At 38.9% G+C, this 15,761-nt stretch overlaps 1 protein-coding gene across 4 annotated transcripts in view; it reads left to right on the top strand.

Moving 5' to 3' along the window:
• Positions 1-2,355: 2,355 nt before the first annotated feature.
• Positions 2,356-15,761, top strand: part of ntng1a (netrin g1a) — a 156,233-nt gene continuing 142,827 nt past the window's right edge. For 2 of the 4 annotated variants that reach the window (XM_036217412.1, XM_036217411.1), the window contains exon 1: positions 2,359-3,859. The gene's annotated coding sequence lies outside the window, so the exon portion shown is untranslated. Of the gene's footprint in view, positions 3,860-15,761 lie in introns of all 4 variants that reach the window. The other 2 variants (XM_036217410.1, XM_024280667.2) reach the window with 2 other exon arrangements.

Raw genomic sequence — 15,761 nt, 5'->3', positions numbered from 1 at the left:
GTTAGTAATTTCACTATGCTAACGTGACAAACACGTTAGCATATTTATGTGACTAATACCTTAATGTGCTAACATGTTAGCATGTTAACATCACATGTAACTTCAAATCTTGTTAGAGACGTGTAAAAAAACAAAAAAATAACATACACTCTGACAACACTAGGCCTACATGTTAGCGTATTCAAATAATGCACAACATTATCTGACACAACAACATGTTAGCCACATTAGACAGGTTAGCCACCTCAGTTTATGACTGGTACCTGTAACTCCTAGCCTTGTTAGTACCCCTAAAAACACTGCTACATGTTAGCTACATTAGAAGTGTCATGTTAGCATATTAACAATACCTGTATCTCCCAATCTTGTTAATAACATGTAAAAAATAAAAATAAATAATTCAGTTGGGCCTATGACTTAACATTAGCCACTTTAGAAGCATTAGCTTCTAAATTTGACTTTATTTATTTAGCCCAATATCACAAAACCTTTGCCTCATTGGGCTTCATGCCGGTAACTGTGCAGAAGCAGAAGGAAAATATAAAAACATTGCTGATTGCTAAACTAAACAGACTAAATTAAACTGGTTATCCGTATCCTTAGACCCTCTTTCTTGGGAAGGAAAAACTCCTGAAAAGAAATGATTCCCGGAAAAAAAAGAAGAAACCTCAGGGGTGGGATCCTCTCAGACAGGCGTATATCTGTAACTCCCAACCTTATTTGCAACCATTGACTGTATATCAATGGCCATAGCAACCAGTCCCCTCTCATGTTCCAAATAGTGGGTACCCACTGGTTCAAGAAGGTCAAAGTCCCATAGACTTCCATTGAGAAATAAATACATAGTTATTTCTCAGTCATGTTATTTGTCAGAATAATCATTCTTGCTTATCAGATTCACATTAACACACACAAGTATTTTTGGAAAAAGCTTCACGTTAGCCAGATTAGAAGCATTAGCCACATTAGTGTATTAACAATATTTGTAACTCTTAACCTTGTTAGTAGCACATGAAAGAAAAAACACTTGGACACCCTTACAAGTTAGCCGTTTTAGAAGCATTAGCCCGTTAGCATGTTCACAATACCTTAACTCCCAACCTTGTTTACAAAATGTAAAACAGAATAATTCTGCTAAAAAAATGTTACTGAGCAACCCAAACTCCCAGCCTTGTTTGTAGAATGTAAAAAAAACACACATACACATTCCGACATCGCTACACATTAGCCACACTAACGTATTAACAATAATACCCTTGTTTGTATTTCCTAATTTTTATTTATTTAATATTGGCATTTTGACAGAGCGCAACTGTTCTGTCTAAAAACGGCATAATCACAATTAAAAGACCACTGGGAAGGCTTTTAAAATAGACGAAAAGATGATTGGAGAGAGAGCACTTTTTATCCCCACTAAAACATTAAAAGTATCATTACTAAATGTAGTCACATATATTTAAATATGACTAAGAGTCTATGATTGAGTCAGTGGTTTGTTATCTTCTATCTTTAGGGAATAATACATTATCTCAAGAAAAACGGTTTTCAACAGTGTTTGCATTAAATTGGTGTTAATGTGTATTTGTAAAGTGATCTTTTTCATGCTTCTAACAGCAAAATATCTTTTTATTTTATTATGATTATCTTTTCTTTTTTACTTCTATAGTCAACATTTATGGAGGAAAAGACTTAGCTGTTTTGTTTTGCCATAGTTGCTTTCAGGTGGTGCAGGTTGAAGCAAAAAAAAAAAAAAAAAATCAAACTTTCCTTGAGAGTCAATGGTGGAAGCCTCTCCGCCTCATTGCGCCTCAGAGCAGCGCGCCTGTGGTCACTCTCGTGTCTTTCCGCAGATTCCCAATCATTTAACATATTTACCCCCTCCCCCGTCATTCCTGGGAGGGTTTTTTTAGGTACCTGCAAAAATCTCCACCCGTGCGTTCCGGATGAGGTGACGTGGCGCCGGTGACCGGGAGCTCTCCTCCATCCATTCCCCGGGAGCGACGGAGACGAGGAGGTCGCCCCGCGCTCGGGCGCTAGGATGTCCCGTTTCAAAGAGGATGGATTCGGCTGCAACAGGCTAGCGTTCCCCCCTCCCGGAGTGACGCACTGAAACTCAAGGTGAGGGTGGACAAAAAACGGTCTTGAGATTTCATTCATCCACAGCTGGAGGGCGCGGCGCGTAAACTTTTGAAGATTCCCCGCGACGCGCGCCGATTGGGCGCGCAAATTGCGCGCGTGGTGATTAGATTGGAAAAGTAAGAGGTGTGTTTAGTGAACAGGTGTGATTTTTACGCACCGTCGTTTGTCCTGGAAGTCGCGTGCGCTCTCCGTTGGCACTGCACAGCTCCGCGCGCGCGTGGAGACGCACTCAATTCGCGCGCAAAAAGGCACCAAAAAGAGGTTTGCAACAAAAAACATCATTTTAAATCAGTTCTCCTAAAGTGAACACATTTGATTAATAATAATGGTCGCCTTTTTCACAATTTATGCGTAAAAATGGCAAAAATTCTCGCACATCTGATCACAGCTTCCCATACACACGTCCTCTTTTTCTTTTTTTTACACCTCTGTGATCATGATCTCAGGTGTGAGTATATACAAAAGGGGAAAAACTCTTCGCTTCCTGCAGGATTTAGAGAGCGCGCGTCGGTTTGACTCGAGAAAACACGTTGGCTCATGTGAGAAGGTGGTTGTTAAACACACACATACACGCGCAAACGCACACACACATTTTCAGAGCGCATTTATTTTCTACCCAATTATGGGAGTGAACTTTTGCGCGGCACTGTTGGCACATCTTGTGGCGCCTTTTCCCGATCACATATGTTTTATTTTTACAAAATACATCATCAAATGAAATAAACTAATATATAATTGTTTATGGAAGTTCAATTTATTTAAAATAAAAAAATGGAGAAAAAAGAAAACAACTCCTCCCTCTGGACTCTCCAGCGGGTCCCGACAGAGGATGCTGAGGAGGCTGCGCGCGGGGTGGGTGTGTTTGAGCTGCAGGGGTGGGGAGGGTAAAAAAGAAAGAAAAGAGAGAGACAGAGAGGGAGAGTGGGAGTGAGCATAGGTGTGCGCGCCCGTGTGGGTGTGTGCGTGTCATCTAATAGCGCCTCGGAGCGCATTATCTTCCCTGTCATCTGCGCGGTTGGTGCTGCGCGCCGTGCCACGGAGACGGGGGTCCAGGAGGAGAGAGGATGCGTCGATGCGGACGGATAATTGGCGCCAATCGTGTCACCAGTGAGTGGCTACCACCAAAAAACAGAAGAGGAGAGTGAAGAAGAAGAGGAGGAGGAGAAGGAGAAAGAGGAGAGCCGCGCGCGCCGGAGTCCAAGGAAATGAAGGACTTATAACATAAAAAAAGGAGGACGCGCGGGTCAAAGTTAGGCTTTAGGAGAACTCCGACGCGCAGATTGACGCCGTGATGGGACGCCACTCAGACAGAGAGGATGATGGACACTTTGGCACGGCGGCTCTTGTCCAGAAATCCCTCCGTCTCCCGCGGGCGCACTGCTGACCGAGCCCCCAGGTCGACGATCAGTCATTTGTTTTGAAGTGGCAGGAAATCCCCCCACCCCTCCTCCTTTCCACCCCCCACCACCTCTCTTGATTGGAACTGGAGTGAGAGAGGATGGTGCGCGCAGCGATTCCTCAGAGACCGGCGTGCGTACTCATCACATTCCCGTTAAGGAGTGCATCTTAAAGAGCTTCGCTCTCCTTTCTTTGCCACTTCATTCCGCTGCTTTGAGCTTGTCTGGGTGGCTTTAAAAAGAAAAAGAGAAATTAAATAAATAAAAAAGTAGGGGGGGTTGCTCGCAGGAATAGCCGACCCAAGAGGGACGTCCCAAGAAATGTAAGTTTTCTTCTTGTTTGAAAAGTTGGCGTTAAAAGTTTGGAAAGTCTCTCCTTTAACCGTGACAGACTGTTATGGATGAGTGTGGAGAACCTGTTCTCGTTAATTGAGATGTTCCGTAACCTATGACCTGAGTGGGGGGGTCTTTAAAGGCGCCCCCTTGTGGTTATGTCAACTTAAATCTGCCAAGCGCAATGGTTAGGGTCTTGACAGACCCTGACTTCAGGTGAACCCTTGTGCTATTCTAAGCATGTTTACATTAAAAGTGGGGTCCCCAGAAGGCAGAACTTTTTTTTTTTTAAGGATTTTTTTTTATCTTCACTGATGTCTGTGGAAGACATAAAATCCTGTCCACCTTTATCAAGGGAGAGATAAAACATTGATATAAGGGTAGGGTCATCTGGACCCCTTAAGATAGCACAAGGGTTAAAGCTAAAAAATATATAAATAAATGACACCTCAAGCTGATGTGTACTCTGTGGCGGCCTATCATCTGCTTCATAATCTGTCTTAATTTCTTACAACTGCTTCCCTGAACGAGATCAATCTGGAGATGAACCCTCATCTTGTGTTCGGGTCAAAATTGACCTGTTTTCCAAGTGTGAAAAGTGGGTCACTTTTGACCCCAACGCACAGTTGAAGTGAAAACCAGAGCTCGTACAGTTGGATTATCTGTTTTTGAGGCGCCAAAACACAAATCAAGTCCCTTTTTAGGAAAAGTGGCGTTAATATTGCAGGAGGCGTCCCCCGAGAGAGCGGGGGGTGTTCCCTGACAAACCCAGGAGGTGGTGGTGCTCAACTGGCCGTCCCAGTCTCCACGTCAGGGTGGAGGCAGCTCAAACGAGGAGTTAGTGGAGGCCTGATTCTCTGGAGTCATGTGATCTTTAACTATGGGGGGGAGGTCTCACCAATTTACTCTCTGCCACTATTTTCCAAAGATCACAAGCCTTTCAGGGACAGAAAACATCGGAGGGACTCCGAGGAAAACCCTTGGGATGCATTAAATTCGTTCCCCGACAGCTTCGGCCTGTCACGCCTCCCATCTTTATTCATGCAGAGCCATATTGGCTGTTAACAGACAAATCCTAGAGAGACAATCAGTTGATTGAAGCAGCCAGGAAGCACTTTTTTTAAGGTTTCTGAAACCTAGACTCTATCTATATTTCCCTTTTATTTCTTTCTTCTCTGACTGTCTGGCCTCCTGTCTCTCTCCTGCGGTCTTGTTCTCGCCTTCACCGAGGCGCTGGTGGGGAATACGAAACAGTTGGAGTCAGGGAAGATGAAAGTAGGAAGAGACAGGACAGAGGCAGGTTCGCATGCTGCCCTTGAAAGAGCATAAAATGCATGAAATTCGAAATGAAAAGCGAGAAAACAGTCCGGGTCCTAAGCTTGCAATTATCCCGCCTCGCTCTTCCCGGAGCACAGGGGGTGAATTTAGGGGGCAGCATTCATCCTTTGGGACTGCTAAGTAAACTAGAAGATGGCATCTGGCCACATGATTTAAAAAAATAGGATTTATATTTTTTTTAAATGGGAAAAATATTTTCACAAATCAGCAGAGCAAAGCGCTGAGCGCACACAAACCACCGTCACGAAAACACACCAATCAATGTGGCTAAAACAATCGGACGGCAAAAAAAATGGATAATTTTCTCTGTTAAGGTGATTTGGAGGAAGTGTGCTAAAGAAAGTCTCTTTGGAGAAACACTCAGTCATGCTCGAGTGGCCTTAGGGATGAAATGGAAGCGGACGCCGGGGGTTTCTCAGCCCCGGAGGCGTGCGAGCGGTCTGATGCGGAGTCTGGCTGCCTGAGTGAGTGGTGACCTCAGCAGTCCCTGTTCCAGCGGGCCCCGTAAAAGATTCATGCGTTTAAACATAGAAGCTCGCAGGTTGCAGCGCCGGCAGGTTGATACCTGCAGTGGGTCGGCTGTCGTTCCACGCACGCTTCAAGAACTCCCTCGGTTTGGTGTTTTCAAGCATTAACGGAAAGGCAGCGCATTTAACCCGAATCTGCTGGAGTTCTCCTGTTTTTTTGGTTAGAAAAATAAAAAAACACAGAAATAGTGTATGTTTTAAAAACATTTGCATGAAAAACCTCTAAGACAGAACTCAAATGAAAATAACTTTTTAGCTAACTAGCATGTCAGTGTTTTACACGACGGCTTCTTTTTTAGCTAGCTAGTAAGCTAGCTAGCTAAAAAATAAAAAGAAAATTATTCAAATAATGTCCAAATTACCACCTAAATCCCAAACTACTAAAAAAACTATCTAGTGTCCTGAATTTTAAAAGCAATTAGGACACCATACTTAATGCTTTTTTTTCATTTAAGAGATGACGTCATCGATTTCACTAAATAAAAACTGAATCAATATGAACATTTTACGACGTTTGTTTGTGACACCACTGTGATCTGATGATGAAAATGTCGATAGTTTATTAAAAAATTATATTTAAACACATTTTTTTCGCAAAACGTATTCAACCGCAATGCATTGTGGTCTATATTCGCTAATGTGGCGTGTATTGTTGACTGCTAGTTTTTCGCAAAGACTTGTGGGAAATTTCTAGTCCACTTGATTTTGGATTTGCAGATTTGGACCGCATTAGAAATGACGACCGCACTATATAGTGAGTAGTAGTGCTGGGCGATATAAAAAAATTGAATATCACGATATAAACTCTCCTATTACGATAAATATCTCGATACTCTGCAATAAAGTTTATTTTCTGTGTAATGATCAGCTAATCATTACACATTTATTCTCTAAAAACTTACAAAAATGCATCGCTTACTCTTTTTTTACTTTAGTTTTAGTTGACATTAAGCTGACTTGTCACAATTTTAGTCCAGAAAAACAATTTCAATGAGAACAGCTGTGGCTGGCTTATGCAGTAACCTTCACATTTGTTTGAAAATTCAAAGTCGTTTTAATAAATATAGTATTTTTTAGACATTTTTGAAAGTGCACAACAGTTTAAAAACACATTTTTGAACAAAATAAAGCTGGTTGGTATTTTATGTGGCCCCTTCTATCTGTAGCTAGCTAGCAAGCTAGCTAGTCAGCAAAATGTAAAAAAGCTAATCTAGGAGATAGCAGCTTTATACCGAGACTTTTTTATTTTTATACGTGCAATTCTTTACATTTCTACAACACATCAGATTCAGTTAACTATGGGTTAGGAGAAAATAATAGTGTATTGATCCATAAAACTACAGTATTTTTTACGCTATAACACTAACGCTAACACACCATAAGGTGCACCTTAATGTATGGCCTATTTTTTTAACTTATGGAATATATGTTACTTTAAGGTGCATTAAGCAAGACAAAAGTCAGAAATGGGTAATTCAGTCAAACTTCATTATCACATTAGCCACTTTAGCTGCGTTAGCATAATCACAAAACCTGTAACTCTTTTTGGCAACACATAAGAAAACAGACTGATCAAGCTAAAACAAACGTTACTGTGACTACGCCAACTCCCAACCTTGTTGGTAAAAAACAAAAGTTTTGTGATTAAGGCTTTCAAGTGTGCCTTATAATGCAGAAAATTTGGTAGGTTTGCTTTCAAAAACAACTTTATTCCTGAATATATTCTCCAGAATATACAAACAAAATACTTAATGGCTAAAAGTGCAAAAGCTTGTGTAGTCCAACAAACAGCTGTGTTCTCTCCCTTCATTCAATAATTCATTTAACTTGAAAAAAAGGAGAGAATCTGCTGAAGTTGACTCATTGATTCGTGAGATTCAACTCACTGACAGTCATTGGTTATTTAAGTGTCACTATAAAATGCTCTTGGCCATAAGTGGGGTTAGGAGTTCAACCAAACTGCACAGAAGTGCATCATCTATAATGCAGTAATCTTTTCTGATGAGCTCAAAGGAACGCTGTATTTTTGTTTTTTTTAAACATCGACCACACGTCTGACCTAATTGGTAAGGCAACCTGTGCTGGGTAAGCACTTGACTAAAATGTTTTTGGAACAATTATTGTGGCATCAGCACACAAAACTGCTGGACTGTGTGGACACTTTTTGACGAAGTTTGTGTAAACCCACTTTGCTACTTTGGTAAGTTTTTTTCTAGACTCAACTCATAGTTTTAAACTCATAGTGCTCCCTCATTATAAATCATTAATATTTTAGTATTCCTCACTTTGTAATGACAGTTCTGAACTCTAGATGGCAGTGGAGGATTATTTGTTGTAGCTGTAGCTGATGTAGCTGTAGCTACCTAATACCCAATTATGTAATTTCCCTGATGCATCTTTCATTTGACGTTTATGTCAAAATGTAGTACATGATCATGCACTCCTGGGTCAATAAAGTTTTGCTCTAAAGGACTTTTAAACCTTGATTTTTGATTTATTTTAAATAGTGATCCCTGTTAAGGAAAAAGTCAACAAATTTGGAGATCAAGTTAAGTCTCGCAACCACTGAATTCACAAGTCAAGTTCACAACTCAATCCAGTTTCTGAGTCAACATGTTTTAATTAAATATTGACTTTTTGTCAACTTTACATTTTAAAACTACTGTCTGTTTTGCAATAAAAAAGAGCTTTTACACATTTAGCGGTTAAGAAAAGGTGATTTTTTTTTTATTAATAAGGCATTAGCTATCAAAAATTCAGCAAAAATATATATTTTTTGTCTGAAATTTACAAGAAAATATGAATTTCCCAGGTCAATATATCGGATAATCAAAGTAAAGATTGATTTAATTTGATTAGTTTGATAGTTGAGATGAATACTCCTCAATTCTTACACCAGTGTTTGGATTTTCTTTCATGAAAAAAATAAAATCATTTCATTTCCTAAATGTGTTTTGAACTCTTCATTCAGAGACAGCTCAGAATTCTGTTGAAAAACACCAGAAAATGAAAGTAGTTTGGTCTTTGTCCTCATACAAGTCCACCAAATGCTGTGGCCGTCACTCCTACTGACCCATGGCAAAGGCCTCACCTCACTTGTGATCGTTTGTTTTGCTCTCATCCTCCTCTTTCCCATCATTAGGGCTGTGTTGTATGTCCCTGTGTCTTAGAAGTTGGATTGCGTATCTCCCCTGCTTACCGGCACAGCAGGGGGGGAGGGCTCTCTGTTCTGAGGCATGCCAGTGGTGGAGAATCCTCTCAGGCTCCTCTCCCCGAGTCTTCTCTTGATTGTTGACAAGCAGGCGTTCAGCAAAAATCCTTGAATTAACGGGAAGTCAGAAAAAGGGATTTTCTTCACCGTGAACGGAACGCTCAGTTATGAAATCCAGCCTGCCAGGTCTTTATTATGCTTTTCTTAGAGCTCCCATCTGTTGATTTTTAATAAACCTTCAAGTTCCTCTGCTTTCCTTTTAGTTCTACAACTTCAAATTTGACATAATATTAACATTAATTTCGGCAGTTTTAGGCTTCATTATAATCAGCTTTTGCATGTAAAGGAAGACGGTTATCGTGTTTTCCGAACTATAAGCTTACTCTTTTTCAAAAACAGCAGTGCGCCTTAGTACACGGAGCACCTTATATGGAATCATTCTGGTTGTTCCTACTGATCTCGAGGTGAAATTGATGAAAATACACGGCACTCTATCTAAACATCAGTCTGTTTTGTTTTTTCTCTCTTATACGTTGCAAACACAAGTGTTGTATTGAATAACACTAACGCAACATGCTAATGTGTAGCATTGTCAGACAGTGTTTTACGTGTTGCTAACAGGGATTGGAGTTAGCACGGTCACATTAATGTCTGTTTTGGGTATCATTCTGTTTTTTTACATGTTACTAACAAGGTTGTGAGTTAGCATAATCACAGTAACATATTATTTTAGCGTTGTTTCTTTAAGAGTTACAGGTATTGTTAATATGATAATGCTGCTAACACTGTGTAGTGGAGACTGTGTGTTTTTACATGTTACTAACAAGGTTGGAGGTTGCAATTTGTGGTGTAGGGAAAAAAAAATATTTGGCTATATATCGTGATATTTCATTTATTTTATCGATTTAAAATGTTGACAGGATGATATTTAATTAATTGTTTATGAAAAAATGTATTTGCAGTGCTTAGCGTTGCGATCATTAAATAAAATTAATTTTACAATTTTATTGACATGAAAGTGGTATTAATGTTCATGAAAAGTTTTTATCAATGTCGTACTCTTTAGAAAAATGTGAAAAATTGTTCTGGTATAGTTCTGGGATATATCGTGATATGTATTGTCATGAGACGCGTATCGCGATAAGTATTGTAATTGCAGACTCTTTCAAATACACACCCCTGGCTAGCATAGTCACATTAGCATTTATTTTAGCAATATCAGTCTGTTTTTGTTACTTGTTGCTAACAAGGTTGGATATTATTGCAAATATGCTAATTATGGCTACTGTGTCGAGGTGTCAGACTGTATTTCTTTTTCACGTTACTAATGAGGTTGTGTGTTAGCATAGTCACAGTAACAGATTCTGTAGCGCTATCAGTTTGTTGTTTAAACGTGTTCCAAACAAGGTTAAAAGGTACAGATACAGTAATTATGGTAGTGCGGCTAATGTGTAGCATTGGTGGATTGTGTTTTTTTGTGATACTAACAAAATTGGGAGTTAGTGTACCCTTTTATTTTCGTAAAATTTGTTTTAGCATTAGGCCAATCAATCTGTTTATTGAATGTGTTGCAGACAAGGTTTGAAGTTACATGTGTTGTAAATACACTAACACAGCTAATTTTTTAGCATGTCGGACTGTGTTTATAATTATTATTTTTTATCAAAATTGGGAGTTGGTGTATTCAAAGTAACATTTGTATTAGCGGTATCAGTCTGTTTTTTTACATTACAAACAAGGTTGGAAGGTACAAATATTGTAATTATGCTAGCATGGCTAACGTGCCGTGTTGGCGGATTGTGTTTTTATTACTATCAACATTGGTAATTAGCAAATTCACAGTAACATTTGCTTTTGCATTTGGTTTATCAATCTGTTTTTTTACATGTTGCACACAAGGTTAAAAGTCATAGGTCTGTGAATACACCAATGCGGCTAATGTGTAGCATGCCTGACTCCATTTTTTATTTAATTATTTTTTGCAAATTTCCTACAAAATTGTGAGTTGGCATATTAGTCTTTTTTTGTTGTAAACATGGTTGTAAGATAGAGATATCGGTAATGCGCTAACATGACTAACAATTCTACTTTGGCTAATATGTAGCGTGTTACGAACAAGTTCTACAGTTACTGACGCCTGACGGACTTTTCTATGATTCTTTTGGCTCATTTAATGCACCTCATAGTTCAGAGCATGTTTTATATAAGTTAGGAAATAGATCATTTATTGACGGTGGACTTTATAATCCGGTGCACTGAAAGTGCGGAAAATACAGTGTGAAAACTTTTTACTTTTCTGCAAAATTCCTACTTTTCTTTTTTGTACAATTTTAACTCCAAATTATGAAGGAAGTATGAAGAAAATACATATATTTGATACATTTTTCCCAAAAAGGAGAGAAGTATCTTTGACAGTTGACCTCTGTCTGTAATCTCTTCCTATTACTGAAAGTGTTTACTGCTCTTTGCCGACAAAGCAGTATATATATATATTCCTGTGCATTAGAGAACTTTCGACTTCCTGCAAACCCGCCTCGTCTGATTTCCTCAGACCTTGATCGATGCTTGGAGCGAGCAGCCTGCCCTAAAATAAACCTCTTTCTCACTTAAAATGCACCTCCGCACTCCATCCATCTGCTCCCCTTTACTCTCCCCTCACCTCGTCTCCTCGGGGCGACAGAGGGTTATGAGCAGGGAGTAATGAGAGGAAGGGGCGGCTGTGTCCGGGGTGGCGGAGCGGCGACGGCCCGGCTTTTGTGATCGCGCCGCTTGTTATGGAAGCCCTCGCACGCGCTTGTTGTCTCATTACCCGTGACTCCAGCCGCTCTTTAACCACCCGGCTGCATGTGAGGAATGCACACAGACGCACGCCGCCGCCCTCTCTTTCGTCTCCTCCTCAACGCGCCGATATTATGTCCGTTAATGGGAACAGGGAGCTCAGTGCCAAGAGTTCCTCCAGATAATTGGCATCTTCCTCACCTGGTGACTTCTCCCCCCCGTTGACATTCTTACATTTTACATTTAAGGTGCTTCAGTCGCTCTTCCCACTTTAACTGCTTCCTCTTCTCTCTGTCCTTTCTTATAAAACAGATATTTGGATATTTTTCACCACTGATTCTGGAAACTTGATCTCATGGATTTAATCCCATTTTAAAGTGAAAACTACGGTGGCCCTTAAGTAGCAATCACATCAGCAAATCATAAAATTTAGAAATTAAAACAAAATTCCAGAAAAACAAATACAATTCCACACAAAACAAAAATCTTAAAAAATGAAACAAAATGTTTCGAAAAAGAAAAGTGATTTCCAGAAATCAAATCAAATCAAACAAAATAAGAAACCAGTAAAGGTAGTTATAATGGGACATCGCTGATTGAATGATTGTTTCCCTTTTTAACAGGAAGTTTTTATTGTGTTTACCAACAGGAGAAAATTATTTTATCTTCTGGCTACACCCACTGCTAATGTTTGGTGATTGCTTAATCAACTATAAACTAACAATCAGAAATGTCTCATAATACCTACATTTTTGGTTTTTCTTAACATTTCATTTGATTTCTGTAAATAAAAGTGAATTTTGTTCTTTTTGAAACTTTGTGTTGATTTCTAAAATGCAGCATTGTTTTTTTATCATTTGCTTTGCTTTTTGAACTTGTTTTTTTGATCCTTAAGATGTTTTGTGTTTGGTGATTTGTTGATGTGATTTGGACTTAAGGGCCACCGTAGAAAACAAAAGCTTGGTTTGATTCATACAGTACTTTGAATCATTTCTATTAAAACTTTCCTTTTTTCTTTTAGCTAGATCGATAGAAGAAGTTAGCAAACATTTTTGATTGATTGATTGATTGATTGATCTGGTTTATTTTAACCATATATTGTTGACAATACAAGACAAAAAAAAATCACACAGATTTTTCAAACTTATTACAGAAATAATGAATGCATTCATTAGAAAACAAAACATATATAAAAAAACAAAGACTCACATTAATTAAATATAGTAATTATTTCCTGAAATCAAGTAGAGTTTGATTGATTGCTTGAAAACGAGTGGTAAGAAGCTAATTTATATAATCCCACCCCTACTTAGTGTCTTCATTTTACAGTTTTGAATAGTTCTTGTAATCCGGTTCTGATCGTTTAAGATTGAACATTTCCAAATTTTTGTGGATTCAAATGGTGTCAGAGTGATAAAGACCCACTCCGATCATCTTTGTATCTATGTTAAAATCGTTCCCAGTGGTCTTTTAATGACAATTCTTCAGTTTTGGGCCAAAATAGAAAAAAAAACTTTCATTTTTATCACACCATGTCAGCAGAAATGTTGGCCCCACAATGACGGGAGCTCTGTTTTAATGCTTCCTGCTCGCTTACAGCCCCTCACAAATTCAAGCTAACATTACCAGGTAAATGAAAACGTCCAATTTTGATCCAGATTGGAAAACAAAGACGTACATGGATCTATTTGTCTAGAAGTGGATAGATCCAAATGGGGCGGAGCAGGAAGCTTATGACCCTCCCACTGTGTTTTCTACGTCACAAATGCAATTTTTTTCAAACTGTTTTTTCATCTGCTCCTGATTCACAACAATAAAGAAATACTTAGAAAGGCTTCATTTTCTTCACGTTTGCTCTAAATCAACAGAAAAATGCTACAAGAACATGTTAAAAACACAATTTTGATCCTATTTGACCTCAGGAGATCTCCAAACGAGCCTTTTAGTTCCACCAAATGGAAGTTAAGGCCAAATAAAAACCTAAATCCTAAAAATAACCTATAAATTGTTTGACTGTGTCACAATTCTTCTGATTAGCATAAGGCGAGGCAAACAAAAATAGTCATCTTTCTTCAGAGGTCCCCTATGTGCATCGCAGCTTGTCATCTGCACATGTTCTCTCTGTTTCTATTACGAACGCCACGCTTTATTGTTTGAAGCTCTCATTAGGCCTCAGGTAGATCATATGTAAATGCAAACCTACAGCAGGTTTACAGTTGTCAGTCTCACACTCGAGCTGCACGTTTGTCAACCGGCAGCTGCTTTTCATCGCCGCTTTTACCTCAGAGAGTATTTGAACCGCTCTTTGCATAATAAGCTGGATGTGTTTCATGAATAGGATCTAATTTTATTTTAATGCGGCTGCAGACGCCGCCAATCGGATCCAGGCGGATCAAAGTTTGCAGATTTAAAGGCGATCCGCAGCGTGGAACCGAACAGATCTGTGGAGGTGTCAGTGGGACTTTCATCTGGAACAGGAAGTTTCCCATCATCCCTCTGGCTCACTGCTGGGACATCATTGTTAACTCGTCTGATACCAAACACACGTCTGTGTTTAAATTAATCAAACCAAACATGTCTGATCATGGATGACGGGCAAAATGGGTATTAGAGATCATCAAACTGAGGCTAATTTTTGATTAAACACAAAGTGAAGCTTTATTTTCTTAAAACTTTAATGTCAATAAAAAATATGAGTCAATTTCATCACTTAATTGTTTTTAGATTTCTATTTTGCTTCCATAACCTGGTTTGGCTGCACTGATTCCTCCTCATCCTTTTGCGGTTCAACACTTTTAATTTTTGAATAGATCGTAAGGCGGAACAGTTAATGATCTTAAAGTCGTGGAGGTATCTTTTAGCAAATTACCAGCGAGTGTAATGAATAATGCATCAGGCCTTGTCTGTGTTCAGTCTCAGAGCGCGGTGGATGCGGCCTCGTGCTTCCCGTCTCTGCAGCAGAACTCTGGACTGCACTCTCTCTCGGAGCGCACCGCCGTATTTCACGGCTGAACAAGTTTCAACGTTTGATTTGGCCGAGGAACTTGACTCATAAAAGTCTGTTGGATCCATAACGCTTCAATTTTTGCACTTTAAAGAAAATGTCTTCGATCTCATAGATGCGCATCAGCAGAATCTATTTGAGCCGCCCTCCTGCCTCGGCTTGGCCTTTACTTATAAAACATTAGCGGTGAGAGTTTATACCGATTTCTCTTTGCTTTTTTAATTGTGGCGGACTGGTCAGGTTGCAGGTCTGCTGATGGAAGTTGGGGGTTTTTGAGATTGAGATGTGAATGTTGCTTCTGTGTAATGAATTTGTCTATCAAAAGGATTTCAGAAACACATATTGTTGTGTCTTTTTTGTGAATTTTATGCAAGATGAGGACTGACACACTGGTAATAAACATTTACATCATCAGCAAAAAGGATCTGGTGCATCAATCATATTAAAAATTTCTGGAATCTGTTTCCTTAAGTTTTACAACACATGCAAAATATTGTAATCTTACCTGTAATATTATTATCGATTATTAATTTAATAGAAAGCTGGGAAATAGACGTTTTGTTTCTAGTTTGACTTTTGCATCCATTGTTTTAAGAAAACTTAAATAATTATCACTGAATTGTTTGTAATATTATTATCTTTGAAGATCATAAGATATCTAATAACAAACTGATCTAAAATATTAAAAACAGATTAAACATACACCAGTAACACCTTTATTGTTGGATAGTTATCAGAAAATGATATATTTGAAGTAAAAATTAGATCAATCTGCCATCAATGTGGTCGTTGAAGGACCTACATGAAGAAAAACTACAGGGAAATGAAAAAAGTAGAACATGTTCATTCATCCACCAATGTCTTAACCTATATAATCTCTTTTGGGTTTCATGGTGTTGCTGGAGCTTATCCCAATCCCACATGGCCCTAAAATGACTTAATCTAGCTCATAATGTAAGTGCAAATTCGATACGCAGTGTTTTCTACACCATAAAAGCTAGAGTTGTTTTTTTTTCAATTTTTTTTTTTTTTTT

The sequence above is a fragment of the Oryzias melastigma genome, linkage group LG20, assembly GCF_002922805.2.
Source record: "Oryzias melastigma strain HK-1 linkage group LG20, ASM292280v2, whole genome shotgun sequence".
NCBI classification, from domain to species: Eukaryota; Metazoa; Chordata; class Actinopteri; order Beloniformes; family Adrianichthyidae; genus Oryzias; species Oryzias melastigma.
Note: the sequence above shows the minus strand (reverse complement) of the source record. Positions and strands in the feature narration are given on the sequence as shown.